This window comes from Peromyscus leucopus, chromosome 7, assembly GCF_004664715.2.
Source record: "Peromyscus leucopus breed LL Stock chromosome 7, UCI_PerLeu_2.1, whole genome shotgun sequence".
NCBI classification, from domain to species: Eukaryota; Metazoa; Chordata; class Mammalia; order Rodentia; family Cricetidae; genus Peromyscus; species Peromyscus leucopus.
The window spans coordinates 67,114,137-67,128,387 of NC_051069.1; positions in this window are offsets into that span (position 1 = coordinate 67,114,137).

Consider the following 14,251-nt stretch of genomic DNA (forward strand, 5'->3'; position numbering starts at 1 on the left):
GGCATGAGTAATGCCATATGGAAAGTGGTTGGACTGGTCAGGGTTCTCTAGAGGAACAGAACTTACAGAATGCATGCATGCATGCATACGTACATACATACATACATTCATATACACACATATTTTAAATTTATTAGAATGGCTTACGGGCTGTGGTCCAGCTAGTCCAACAATGGCTGTCTACAAATGGAAGACCCAAGAATTCTGTAGTTGTTCAGTCCATGAGGCTGGCTGTCCCAGCTGCTTTTCAGTATATACTGGAATCCCGAAGCAGTAGGATCTAATATCAGTGAAGGAATGGATTTGCTAGCGAGAGTGAGACAAGCAGGTAAAGAGAAGAGAGGTTCCTTCTTCCGTGTCCTTTATATAGGCTGCTAGCAGAAGGTGTCGTCCAGATTAAAGATGATGATGATCTTTCCACCTCAAAGATCCAGATTAAAAGTAAGTCTTCCCACTTCAAATGATTCAGTTAAATTTTTTTATTTTTTTAAAGATTTATTTTTATGTGTATGAATGTTTTGCCTGTGTGTGTGTGTGTGTGTGTGTGTGTGTGTGCGCGCGCGCATACACACATGTACCATGTGCCCAATCAAGTCAGAAAGTGTTGGCTGTCCTGGAACTAGAGTTACAGATGGTTGTGAGCTACCATGTAGATACTGGGAGTTGAACTCAGGTCTTCTACAAGAACAACCAGTGCTCTTAACTACTGAGCCATCTTTCCAGATACCAAGTGATTTAATTAAGAAAAAAAATCCCTCACTGGTGTGCCCCGCCATTTGGGTTTTAGTTACTGGACAACCAAGAGTTGCCATCCCAGCTTGCTACCGCTTCCCACGAGGAAGAACCCCACAGGATAAAGCACAGGGTCTCCCAACTCTAACTGCACCCCCACAAGAGGTTCCAGCTCTGAACACATTCCTGGATCCTTCCTGGCATCCCACCCACTCCTTCATCTTTGGGCTGAGTGGCTTTTCTCGTTGTAGATTGTACGTGCACATTTTTCTGTGAAGAGCAAGCTGGACAACATCTCAGTCCACGTGGGAGCTGCTCAACTGAGCCACTGTGGAGCACAAAGCAGCCACAGGCATGTAAGTGAGTGTGTGTGGCTGTCGTGACACTCCATGTGCAGAACAGAAGACCCGTGCCATGGATTGCTGAGTGTGCGTGCTGGAGAGTGATGGGTCCCCTCCTTCATCCCCGAGTTTCCTAACTCCTGCCCCTCCCGGCCTGTCCCAGGCTTTCCTCTCCCATCCCTGTCTACAGTGAGGTGGATGATCTAAATGCCTCATCTTTCCCAGGGAGACTGGTGGTCTAGATGCCCCATTCTCCTGCTCCTTCCACACCACAGCCTGAAGTGTAGGCTGGAGCTTTTGTATATGTCAGTAATACTTTCAAATGTCACCTCAAAACTACACTAGTCAATGGCATGTTAAAAGATTACTTAAGGGAACTGTTGGCGAGGATCTGTGAGTTGAATGGTGATAAAAGCAATACAAAAACCAAAAAAAAAAAAAAAAAAAAAAAAAAAAAAAAAGGAATGTGATAAAGAATCAAATCAAATCAGCATTTCCTCCTTTATGTCTAGAAGAGAGGTAAACAACAGGAATTAGAGTAATAGAAAGCATAACAGCCGCATCTGTTGGCACAGAGGAGGCAGAGTGAGGAAGATGATGGTAAACTAGGCGAGCCTAGAGTTCCAGGCCAGCCAGGGTTACATGGAAAACCCCTTTCATCCTGAAAGAAAAGTGAGGAGAGGAGAGAGAAGAGATCGAAGTTGCACATCTCGCTGAAAAGACCAGATTGTTAAGCCACAGTCTAGCGCTCCCTGGCCAACAATGTCCTGAACTGAACTCGGGGCTGCCTCCATCACCAGTGGTGACTGGTTTCTCGTCCACTGCTGAACTGGTAATCAAAACGTATTTTTTAATGAAATTGGTGATAAACCAAAAATTCAACCCCTGACCTAATCTTATATGCAAAAATTCCAATGCAAGATTACAAACAGTATAAAATCTAAGACCATGTGACTTCTCCAGAAATTATAATGATCCCAGAGCAATGGAGCGCCAATAAAAGTAAATTAGACGAAACCCTCAAGGGTTAAAATAGAGTTGGTTATTTATGTTTTTAATATATGGACTTCCTTGTTTCATTTCGCTGCTTGTGTTCTCTTGGAATTCATTCAGGAGTATCACCAATATTTCCCTGAAAGCATTTGCAGCGCTCCAGAGGGACTTGAGTCATTTTCTCTGCTGGATTGGTGTTCAAGGCGCCAGGCTCAATCCCCAGTACTCTGTGAGAGTTGAATACTGTCTGGGGGAAAAAAAAAATCATTTATCAAAAGTGTAGGCAGCTATAAAAATACAGTAAAATAGAAACCAATCACCCTAACATCGGTTCTGTCACGAAGTAAGGAACACTGACGGTGCCGTGTGCACTAATGTGTTAGTTCCGGCAGGCATGGGTGCAAACAGGAAAAGCAGAGCGAGACTAGTGATGAATAGGGGGTTTGCAGAGGAAAGCAAAGAGAGGAAATAGAAGCAAAGGGGGAGTGGGGAGGACTGGGGGAGGGGGCCGTGATGCCATTTGAGCCAAAAGTACGATGAAGAGGTAGAGAAACAGGTAAAGTGAGAGGCTGAGCTGCAGGACGTCCAGGAACCGGACCTGCCTTTGTTCTTCGGGAAAGCTGTGTGAAGGAGAGGGAAGAAGAGGGCACAGCCGAGCAGAGCGACTGGCCTGCCAAGGTGACATTGGATATGAAATAATGTTACACACAGGGGAAAGGTGAAGAGCAGAGAGCTGCCGGGGGCCGCAGCCTAGTGTCTTCCTTCTTCCTCGGGATCTGCTGCTGCTGGTCAGCTAGTGTGGAGGGAGCAGAAGCAGGGATCAGCGTTCGGACGGCCGTGGATATGACAGAGATAGCCCTCGGGAGATGACTTCAGTGAGACAACTCAAATTTATGCCAGAGTGTAGGAAATATATAGGATGAGACGCCTGGGACAACCCCTCATTTCCACTGAGTGGCACGCTCCTATCATAAGGCTTTGTATGTGGAAGCAGGGTGAAAGCTCCTGGTGCGAGTCCTAGTTACCCTATCATCCATCGGCAGTAGGGGCAAAGCTTCTAGCAGGGAACCATGCCAAGGGTCACGCTAGAGATGAGTCAGGCATCCCAGCCTAGAGACATCCTCCAAATAAGGGCAGATAGAGAGCAGGAAACCTCACTGGGGAGGGAGTCCTTCATGTTGCTAAGCTTGGGGGAAGCTGCCAGGCCATGATAGATTGCAACCTCGGACCGGGAGGGCCTCTCAACTGACTATGAACATGATCTGGCCTGTTTGCTGTTTCCGGTATGAGCCTCTGCATCCCTTCCCTGACTTCCAGATGCCTGCCTGTCTGTCACAACCCCTGGGTGTTCCTTTGTGAGGTTGAGTCTCAGGGGAGTCAGGAGTTGAGTTACAAATCGTGTTCTCACCTCTGGACTAGCTTTGTGTGGTTTCTGCCACTGATGCTGGGCACACCTTTCGGTAGTCCTGTAGGAGTCTGGTTGGGGATGCTGGCACAATCCCAAGCAGGTTGTTGCAAGGTTGGATTCACAGATGGTGTTCCTCTCTTCACCAGTCAGGTCACCAGTCAGTGTTGGCCCTGCCCTTAGGCAGTCCTATTCGGCTTTCAGGGGTACCACATGGAACCCATGATATTCCCCTGCAGACTCCGGCTCCAACTGGGCTTCTACCTCACTGAACACAGCATGTTTTTCCTTCAGACCTCCTTTCCTACAGATTTGGACCTTTCTGCTGGACACCTTTTGATGTATCATCCTTGACACTTGCTTTGCGTTTGCTGAGAGTACACAGGGGTCACAGGCCCTCCAGACACCTAGCTGCCAACCCAGCAAGGGTCTTTTTAGGATGGTGTACAATGGCTGCCCAGTCGAAAGCTGAGATGAGGTTCTCCTGGCATCTCTTCCCTCTACCCGGCATCACTATTCCTCTCTTTCCCATTCTTCTTTTTCTGATCTGTAGATTTTCCCTTACTGAAAGAACAGCGCAGATTCTCTGGGCTTCTCCATCGTAAGCCATAGTTCCCACAGTCTGTACTTGGCATTCCTTCTCTCTGGGAGTAGGGTGTTTCCCAACTAATACAATCCCCTGGGGTGCATTCTGGACTTTTTTGCTTTGTAAAGTCCTCCATTTTTACCTTGGTTTAAAAATCCAGAGCTATCTGGCTATCGCTTACCTTGTCTAAAAGCTGTTATCTAATTTTGCCCAGTTTATTTCCTGAAGAGACTATGCCATGTCCGTATTCTGTATTTACTATTATTTTTGGGTTTTTTTTTTCCCCCATCACAGGCAATTTATTTTGTTCTATTCATTCACAGTTAATACAGAAAATACTTGGAAACATTTCCAAATAATGTTTGACACAGAAATCATCAAATAGAAGTATACAATGTTGACAGGAGACAGTACATTTATAATTTATAACCCCAAATGTATTTATAAATTAGAAATGGAAAGATCTACAAATGAAATTATGAAGGTTCACCAAAGTCATTTAATCTGTCAGTTTCTTATTCATTTTTATATCTTAATAATATTCTATTGTATGAATAAGCCACATTTTATTTCTCTCCAGTATTTGATAGCTATTTGAGTTTTAACTTTTTTTAACTTGTTTTAACTTTTTTACTATTAGCAACACACTGCTGTAAACCTTCATGTACATGTTTCATAGGTGCACATTTTCAGTAGTTTGAGGTTATATTCCTAAGGGTAGAATTGTTGAGTAACAGAGTAACAATGTTTTGCATTTTGACCAACCACCAAACTGTTTTGCCAAAGTGGCACACCATTTTACAATCTCACCAAATCCTTGTTTTTAAGGCTCTGATTTTTGTACAAAAGCATTCAATCATTCTGTCAGACCAAACCAGGAAAAGTAAGCTGTAGTTCAGAGCTGTTCTATTCCATTTACTATGCAAAGCCATTCTTGGTGTTTGCAACTCTCAGCCCTTTTGAGTATCCACCACTTTTTTTTTTCTTCTTTTTTTCTGGTTTATTTCTATCTATTACAAATGTATAAAAAATCCTCCATCAACGCTGCTGATAGCAGCAGAACCTTGAGAAATATACCTTTGGTTTGCCTCAGAAAAGGAACATATATTGCACTGTAAAGTTTATAAAATTGGTGCAAAACATTGTGATAATGTTACAATACCAGTTTTAAGAGTTCATTGACTAATGGGGAGCCGATGGGATACATGCAGAACTGTGAAAGCGATCTCACTTAGCCAGCTGTACACGTAGACTGTAAATCTACATTCAGATCATTTCTGATCTAAGACTATCATCTCAGTTTATCTGTTGAGGTCAACCAGGAAACCCTAGAATATACCTTGATTTTTGCAAAAAACAAAATAGGGGGAGGGGTTTCTTCAGCATTTCAGTCCACGAGTAGCAGTATCCTAACAGGCAAAGTGTTCTCTCACTGTCAACATAGAATGAACTGCTGCTGGAGATCAACTTGGGCTTTAATTTGCATTAGCACTTACATGCATAGTAGTCTATTTTTGGTTTTTTAATGTGCATTTGTGTATTGCCTTGGTGAGTTTTTGTGCACCACATGCATTCAGGAGCCCACAGAGGCCAGGAGAGGGTGTTTGAATCTCTGGACTTGGAGTTAGAAGTGGTTGTGAGCTGCCACGGGGGTGCTGGAAATTGAACCCAGGTCATTAATAAGCACTGAGCCTTCTCTCCAGCCCTAGTACATTCAGCGCCAAAACATTCTGGATGTTTCTAAAATCTCCTCTGCTGTTTGGCAGACAGGTCATGGTTATCAGTCTGGCCTGATGGTCATCATCCCCAGAGCTCTGACAGCAACACTCCAGTCAGGTTTATTCGATGCCTGAGGTGTGTTTGACAGAAACTCAAATGGATCCCACTGTCCTCTTGGACCTAACCTAACGGGTTTATTATCTACACTTCTAGACCTGAGTGGTGGTTCCTGTGGAGAAACAGCACAGCAGGGCTGGCTCTCCTCTTTTTTACCCGGCTCTTTGGGTGCCACCTCTTCCAGGAAGATGTAAAGCCCGTGATTGTCATTCTTGATTTTTTTTTTTTTAAAGATTTATTTACTTATTATGTATACAGTGTTCTGTTTGCATGTACCCCTGCAGACGAAGGCAAGATTCATTAGTGTTGTGAGCACATTGTTGCTGGATTGTCAGGACTCTGGAGCAGTCAGTCTTTAACACTGAGATCTTCAGTTTATGGCTTTGTTTTTTTGGTTTGGTTTTGCAGCTCATCTGTCTTTCTCCTCTTGGCTGTGTTTATGGGTCTCATCTCTGAGGGGTCATTTTTACGCCCATCTTTGCCACAGTCCACACAGGGCTTAACTTTGGTGAGGCCATGGAAGATGTCCAGGATGGAAGTTGTAGGAACAAGCAGCAGGGGCAGGGAGCCAGTGATGTGGTGACAGCTGTTCCTTCCTCAGATCATCTGGACTCTGTCACGTCGCCCGGCTTCATCACTGTGTGGACCAGACTTGGGCGGTTGTTTCTTGGGAGAGAATACTGCAAGGGGCTGTGAAGTGGATGCAGCAAATGAGGGTCTGTGGGAAATTACTTCAGTCCCCAGTGGCGCTTTTGCTCAGTTAGGACCAAGAGCATCTACACCGAGGCCCCAAGTGTAAGATGGCTTGTGCCAGCTCCTTGGGAGTACAGAGAGGGAAGGCTCTCCCAGTGAAGATGATGATGAAGGACTTCTCAGCTGAGCCTTCCGACAGTCTGGGTTTATGGAGACGGAGGCTGGAGGTTGTATGGGCACCAGCATTTCAAATCCAGGAACCTACATTCGCAAATGTGTAGAAGGCAGCGAGCACATTGCCTGGAGTTAGGGGGCGTGTGGGTGAAACTGCTAGTTTTTAAAATGATTAGGGAAAATGAGAGGAGGGTGGGATTCGGGTGTTTTCATGGATGAAAGGTGTGTCTTACTCAGCCTTCCGGAGGAGAAGGGATCGTTATGCTGTAAGTCATTCTGCCGGTGCCGAATGTCCTCACCATCAGTGCTGAGGAGGAGCCTAGAACTGGTGCTGATGAGAATTGCAATGGCTTGTACATCAGCTGCCAACCTACGGAAGGCTCATCGGAGCCAGAAAATCCCTCCTAACTCGAGATGACACTGGAAGTCTGAATCCGTGGTGCACCTGAAGGGGAATAGTTGGTGTATGGCTTGTAAATAAGCCAGCTCTGTGTTGACTGTAAGCAAAAAATTGTTCAATGGTTACGTCAACATTCTGCTGGCATGATTGGTTGAAATAACAGACACAGATGTGGCTTTCCTTCGTAAGTGAGTCTGACAAAGGTTTAACCAAGCTAGCGCCTCTCGGCAAGCTTCATGCCTTCCTCTGCGAGTGTTCCCAGTGAGATGGGTGCTCATTCATAACTGGGTCAACTTCAGGTTCGAACACACGTGGGCCCTACCCTGTCCCTCAGGCATCAGTTCTGAGTCCTGAGGAAGCTGAATTGGCCAACGGTGAAGCTTTGGCTCTCTGCCCTATGCTATTTGGGTTAAAGGTATTTTAAGAACAAGGCCAAAAGTCACTGCATGCCCTTACAAGGAAACAATCAGAAGCCAAATCCTGAACACAAAACTGCTTCCCTGAGGAGAGGAGGAGAAAAATGATGGCCCTAAGTGAGACAGGGAGTTACACCCTTATTTTGGAACTGGGGTTGAAAGGACACATACTAGATGGGGTCCATCTGTTCAAGTTTGATGGCAGAGTAGCATCCTGTAGGGTAGAGGCCTCTATGGGGACCTCAGGAAAGTTAACCTTGCTTTCCTATTCAACTACGAAAGAGATCTAAATGCCTTGCTGTGGTTTGAAAGAAAATGGCCCCCAAAGGGAGTGGCACTATTAGGAGGTATGGCCTTTTTGGAGGAAGTGTGTCACTGTGGAGGCGGGCTTTGAGGTCTTGTGTGTGTGTGTGTGTGTGTGTGTTGTGTGTGTGTGTGTGTGTGTGTATGCTCAAGCCATGCCCAGTGAGACAGTCTGCTTCCTGTTGCCTGCAAGATATGAGTCTCAGCTACTTCTCCAGCGCCATGTCTGCCTGCCCGCCACCATGTTGCATCATAATGATAATGAACTAAACCTCTGAAAATACAAGCAAGCCACCCCAGTTAAATATTTTCCTTTATAGGAGTTGCTGTGGTTGTGATGTTTCATCACAGCGATAGAAACCCTAACTAAGACACTACCCCAGATGGCTGAGGTTAAGTCAGGAGATAGGAAGCTTTTAACGCAACCTAGCAGTAACTATCATGGGTCATTTCTTACCAGACAATGTCTTAGCCAGGGAGATAAACATTAGTCACTTTTGCCCGAAACAAATTATTAACCTAAATTATCACTGAGGTTTAGTTACTACAAGTGTTTTCCATAAAGAATTTTTTTTTTTTTAAGTTTTTAGATGTCTTAGACTTAGTTGACTCACAATATGTGAATGTGAGAGTTGCCTCATCACAGGCGGATCCTGGCAAACAAGCCGTACTCACCCTGACTGGCATGCTACGGAACTGCAAAGGTGAATCAGAACTCTGGGATGGATCTACTGAGTGAAGGAGGGGGCTGCAGGCATGCTGACGTTCTTCCTATCTACTTCTTTCTGTGAAAGGCATGAGAGATCATGCTCCCCACATGCTTTTGACGTCACACTCGGAGCACTGAGAGATAAGGAGACCGTGGAAGATTTCCTGGCTTCTGCCTGGTCAGCAGTCCTTCATGGAGTTGTTAAAGCACTTCTCAGGAAAGCAGCCTGAGCAACCAACTAAAAACCTATCACCTCATTTGTATTAAATATTTAAGATATACATAATTTTTAAAATACCGTTCTCAGGGGCCGGAGAGATGGCTCAGAGGTTATGAGCAGTGGCTTCTCTTCCAGAGGACACAATTTTCAACTCCTAGCACCCACATGGCAGCTCACAACTGACTGTATTTCCAGTTCCAAAGGATCTGGTAGACGAAACACCAGTGCACACAAAATAAAAATAAATAAGAAATTAACTTTAAAAATGCCTTTCTCACATGTATGTTTCTGTGGGGGTGCTTGTGTGAGCAGATATGAGTACATGTATGTACATGTGTGTATGAAAGCCTGAAGGTGACATTGGACATCTCCCTCAGTTGCTGTCTACCATGTTTGATTAGGTATGGTCTCTCATTTGAACCCACGATTTGCCTATCTGACTAGCCTGAAGTGCCAGCTTGCTCTGGAGTCCTCTGTTTTACCTGCCCAGCTCTGAAATGACAGGCGGGCCACCACGTCCACATGGCATGGGTGCAGGAGACTCAAATTCTGCTCCATGACAATCACTTTAACTAAGGACCCATCCCCCTGGACTAAATATCTTCCTGTTAATCTTCTCTTTTCAATTCATTTTTTAAAAAGATTTATTTATTTATTTATTTATTATGTATACAGTGTTCTGTCTGCACATATCCCTGCAGGCCAGAAGAGGGCACCAGATCTCATTACAGATGGTTGTGAGCCACCACGTGGTTGCTGGGAATTGAACTCAGGACCTTTGGAAGAGCAGCCAGTGCTCTTAGCCTCTTAGCCATCTCTCCAGCCCACAATTCATTTTTAATGTTTGATAGAATACATTTTATATGACGGTTTGTATAACTTTGTCACGGCGTGTTTTAACTTTGGTTTGGGTTTTTTTGTTTGTTTTGTTTTTAAGAGAGTCTCATGTAATGTAGCCTAGGTAGCTTTGAATTTGTGTAAATTGCAGACAGACTGGCAGCCTTGGATTCTCTGAGGGTCTGGGCCACTTACATATTCAACATGGCCAACTTCCTGCTTCCTCTCCAGGACAGATTTGGTGGGCTTTCCCTTTCTCTTCCAAAGGGAAGTGTTCGACAGGATTTTCAAACGGGGTTGGGGTTGGGGGGCTCCTGTGGTCGGAACTAATCAACCTCCCTTTGTCTGGATTATGCAAAGTGAATAGCACAAACCAGCCTATTCAGAGAGAGAAAGAATTCATTCCCAAACACATAAAAGTCCCAGCAGACTGGGGTTCCAGCCCTCTGAGAAATTTGTGTGTGCTTTGCTATATGCTTTCAGTCGAATTCTGGCAGAATGCTGAACCCTCACTTTTCCTGCCCTTTTTAGTCTTTAAATTGCAGGAGAAGCAAGAATATACCCCAGAAACCTTAGCCCTCACCCTGACAGCACCCTCTGGACACTTTTGCCTCTCCTGTGTTACCAGGACGGGGGCTGGGGGCCGGAGGGGGATGTAGTCCAATCCGGTCTTGAACTTGTGATCTTCCTGTCCCACCTCTCAACTGCTAGGATTGCTAGGTTATCAGTGTGGTTCTTTGGGAATGAGATCAATAGGGCCTGGAGCAAGGGAGTATAGACTGGGTCCTAGGCCCGGGAGTGGGATCTCCAGTGAGGTTTCTGCAGCAGAGGTGGAGATAGAGTAGTGTAGAGGGAAGATTGAGAATTTAAGTTTAGGGCAGAAGGGGTATGGACAGAAGAGTGTCCTAAGGACAGGGACTTCCCTCAGATCTGCACTCAGCCGTGGTGCACTCCCAGAGGCCATCCAAGTTGCTGGCAGGGCTCACTGACTCAGACAGGAAGTTTTTAGAGGAGAATCATGCAAGCATGAGTTCCTGCTGAGGGTGATGCAGAGGTACTTTTCTTCCCAGGCCTACTGTCCTGCCTGGGTCATTAGTTCTCAACCTGTGGGTTTCGACCCCCTTGGAAATGACCAACCCTTTCACAGGGGTCACATAACAGATATCCCGCACATCTGATATCTACATTACGATTCATAACAGTAGCAAAAGTACCGTGATGAAGTAGCAGTGAAAATAATTTTATGGTTGGGGGGATCACCACCACATGAGGAACTGTGTTAAAGGGTCGCAGCATCAGGAAGGGTGAGAACCACTGTCTAGGTACTGGTGCTTTCCCACTGTGGATGAGGAAATGGCTGTTCAAGGAAGTCATGGAGTAGTTCCTGCTCCAGTGGTAGTGAGAAAAAGAAACCGGCCAACCAGTGCCTCTGGGCACATTAGAGCTGTGTCCATTCTAGCCAGTGAAAGTCCACATTACCAAGTGAGGATGCCTGTTCCATGGATGAAGGACATGCCAGGAGAATCCCTCAAACACCCAAATATTATACCGTTGCCATTATTAAGCTTTGCCATCTCATAAACACTGTGACATGTCTTGATATATGTATACCAGACAAACTTGGCCAAATCATAATAATCATGTCTCTTAACGCTTTCAGGATTTTGTGCTCTTTAAGTACAGCAGACTATTGCAAGCAAAAGTTGCCCTACTGTGCTATAGAAAATCAGCCCCAGCTGTGCGTGCTGCTGGTCCATGCCTAAACTCCTAGCACTGGTGGTCAGGCCGAGGCAAGAGTATTGCAAGCTTGATTTTTTTTTTTTTTTTATAATGGTTGAAAACTATTCCCCCATGTTCTGTTGTATATATACATTCTACATCTTCTTCCCCAGTCATTTGCTGAAGGACATCATTTGTATCTTAGCCGTTGGGGATAGACCTGCAGGACAGTGCTGTGTATCTCTTTGCTAGGATTTCATTGCATGAGCAGGGGTGCTCAGGGGTGAGAGCATTGGGTCTTTCAGTAGCGTTTCTTTTCAGTTTGTTGAGGACTTACCATACCATTCCCATTACTGTCTGTATTGCTTCACACTCTCACCCACAGTGGACAAGAAGCCCCCTTTCTCAAATCTTGGTCCTGTATTTTTTTTTAAAAAAACTCTAAAAATTGTTTTAATTACTTGCATTTATTTGTGTGGGGAACCGAGGATAACTTATAAAAGTCAATTCTCTCCTCCTACCATGTGGATCCTGGGAGATTGAAATGAGGTCTTTGGGCCTAGAGGGAAGTGCCGCTACCTACTGATCCATCTTGCCACCTCCACCACCCAGCTGAAGCTCTTCTAGCCATTCACAGTTGTGGTCTTGACCTCCCTTCCCCTGCTGATTAGTGATGCGTGGCATTTCTTCACATACTTATTAGCCATTGAGACCACTGGGCTGTTTTTAAAATTGCATTCTTTGGGGGGTTTTCTGGGTTGTGTTTTGTAGGATATGTTTGGGCCGGTTTCGTGGGTTCTTGTACATTTGGGATGTTAACTAACCTTCCTGTAAATGAGTGATTGGCAGATCATTTTCTCTCCTCCTTTAGATGGCCACTTCACCTCATTTCCTTTGCTTTAGAAAAGGTTCTTAGTTTAATGAATCCAGTTTGTCTGTTTGCTTTCGTTTCCTGTTCTTTGGGGTCCTGTCCACAAAGTTATCACCTGTAGAAGTGCCTTGAAGTACTTCCTGTATCTTTGAAGTGTTTCCTGTGGGTTTCCTTCTAGCAGCTTCAGGCATGAAATTTAGGTCTTCGATCACATTGATTGATTTTTGTATGGGTAATGTATGGGTCAAGTTTTAATCCTCAACGTGCAAATGTGGTTTTCCCAGTTCTGTCTGTTAAGGATTCATTGTGCATGTATGTTTTTGGTGCCTTTGTTGAGAATCATTTCGCTGCCGATGTTTTTACTTCTGGGATTTCTTTGCTATTCCACTTACCTATTGCTTTAACATCAATACCATCTTGTTTTGGTTACCATAGCTTTGTGATATATTTTTAAATCAGCTGTTATGCTGCTTCCAACTTTATAACCCTTCTCCCACACCTCCAAGATTGCTTTGGCTATTCTGGGTCTTTTGTGATTCTGTATGAATGTCTTTTTTTCTACTATTGTAAAAACAAGCAATTGTTATTTTCATGGATTATTGCTTTAAACCTATAGATGATTTTGGTACTGTGGTCATTTTAGCAATATTAATTCTGCTCCATGGACATGGGATGACTTTCCATTTGTGTATTTATGCATTCATATGTCTGTATGCATGATCTCTACAATTTCTTTATAGTTTCCACTGTAGAAATTTTTTACTTCATTCTTTAATTATTACAATTTTTATTTTTTACATTTATTTATTCATGTATGTATTTGCGTGCGTGCGTGCGTGCGTGTGTGTGTGTGTGTGTGTATATGTGTACCATGCCACACTTTGGGAGGTCAACTTGTCTAAGTCTGTTCTATCTTTCCATCATGTAGGCTCAGTCAACTTTAACCACTGAACCATCTCTCCAATTTTAGCCCTACATTTTTTATTTTTATTATGAATGGGATTGATTTCTAGATTTCATTTTCAGCAATTTTATTCTTGATGTAATTAAACGATAGTTGTTTTCTTTGTTGATATTGCTGGGGAGCTGAGTTTTGGGAGAGAGTTTGTTTGAGGAGTCTTGCTGTGTAACCCGGGCTTGTCCAGGATTCACTATGTAGACCAGGCTGGCCTCACAGCTTTCCTACCTCTGCCACTTGGGCGTGTGTCCTCACCTTTGCTGGATTCAACATCAGTCCTTGGGTATGTTGGAAGGACATTTCATTCATCACGCTATTTCATACTTCATCCTGTGATGCCACTGAGAGCAAATATTAAAATACTAAAAGACAATAGCAAAATCTATAATAAAGTCTTTTCAGAAAACAAACATGTAACATGTTCATAAACCTATTTGAAAACCAAACATCTACCAAGAAGTATATAGTACCAGGTGAGGTGGCTCACACCTTTAATCCCAGCACTTGGGATGCACAGGCAGGAGGATGTTTGTGAGTTCGAGGCTCACCTGATCTACATAATGTTTTAGGACAACCAGGACTACATAAACTCTTCATTGAAAAGGAAAAAAAAAGTGTATAGTCTTTTCTTTTTAAGCATTATGGTAAAACTTTTGCGTCTAAGCTCCCGTCACAAAATGACAAATGTATTGACAGATGATTCAGCAGAGGCACAGATGATGGCCACATCGTATTCTAGCTGATAGCTGGCAGAGGTCTTGGGAAAGATGATAAATCTGTTTCTGAACATCTAAAATGGTGTATATTATATGTGTATGTGTATGTGTGGGGAGGTATTCTTATACCATCCTGGGGAGATAATAGATTCTAGACAACACACTCAATTCCACGACACACGAGAACAGGGACTCTGTCACTCATCCCTCCATCCCCACTGTATACCCAGCAGAGCACCCAACACGTAGCAGATAGTCAGTAAAAACGTTTTGAATCAGAGTTGCCCAGCTGGCCACAAAATTAAAATCCTCCTGCCTCTGCCTCCTAAGTGCTGGAGTTAA